Genomic DNA, 995 nt, shown 5'->3' with positions numbered 1-995 from the left:
TCTACAATGACCTGTCTCTTTACCTGTGCTTCATCGACAGAAGGCCGAGCAAACATGCTACCGCGGGTGTGCGAACGGCTACCCTAAGCGGACTCAGTGGCGCAACTTTAGCGCGTCATACTCCAGATCAGAAGGTTGTGCGTTCGAACCATGTGCGGGTCAAATTCTCTTTTTTTTATTTTAACTGTCTATCTACTTATTCGTCATTCTACAATGACTAGTCTCTTTACCTGTGCTTCATCGACAGAAGGCCGAGCAAAACATGCTACCGCGTGTGTGCGAACGGCTGCGCTAAGTGGACTCGGTGGCGACACAGTAGCACGTCTGACTCCAGATCAGAAGTTCGCGTGTTTGAATCACGTCCGGGTTAATTTCTTTTTTTTTAATATTTTCATCTATCTGTCTATCTACCTATTTGTCTGTCTACAATGACTTGTCTCTTTACCTGTGCTTCATCGACAGAAGGCCGAGCAAAACATGCTACCACGTTTGTGTGAACAACTACTCTAAGCGGACTCGGTGGCGCAACGGTAGCGCGTCTGACTCCACATCTGAAGGCTGCGTGTTCGAATCACGTCTGGGTCAAATTCTCTTTTTGTTATTTTTATCCGTCTATATACTTATTTGTCATTCTACAATGACTTGTCTCTTTACCTGTGCTTCATCGACAGAAGGCCGAGCAAAACATGCTACCGCGTGTGTGCGACCGTCTACTCTAAGTGGACTTGATGGCGACACGGTAGGACGTCTGACTCCAGATCAGAAGGTTGCGTGTTCGAATCACGTCCGGGTCAACTTGTCTTTTTTGTTATTTTCATCTATCTGTCTATCTACTTATTTGTCTGTCTACAATGACTTGTCTCTTCATCTGTGCTTCCTCGATAGAAGGCCGAGCAAAACATGCTACCAGGTGTGTGCGAACAGTCACCCTCAGCGGAGTCGGTGGCGAACTGGTAGCGCGTCCGACTCCAGATCAGAAGGTTGCGTGTTCGAGT

At 47.2% G+C, this 995-nt stretch overlaps 1 non-coding gene across 1 annotated transcript; it reads left to right on the top strand.

Annotated features, from left to right (window-relative positions):
- The first annotated feature begins 513 nt into the window (after positions 1 to 513).
- TRNAW-CCA (transfer RNA tryptophan (anticodon CCA)) lies at positions 514 to 585 on the top strand. The gene has a single exon. It is a non-coding gene; the product is annotated as a tRNA-Trp (tRNA).
- Positions 586 to 995: the final 410 nt, after the last annotated feature.

This window comes from Rhipicephalus microplus, chromosome 5 (assembly GCF_043290135.1).
Source record: "Rhipicephalus microplus isolate Deutch F79 chromosome 5, USDA_Rmic, whole genome shotgun sequence".
NCBI lineage: Eukaryota > Metazoa > Arthropoda > Arachnida > Ixodida > Ixodidae > Rhipicephalus > Rhipicephalus microplus.
This window is presented reverse-complemented; position numbering and strand designations above follow the sequence as displayed.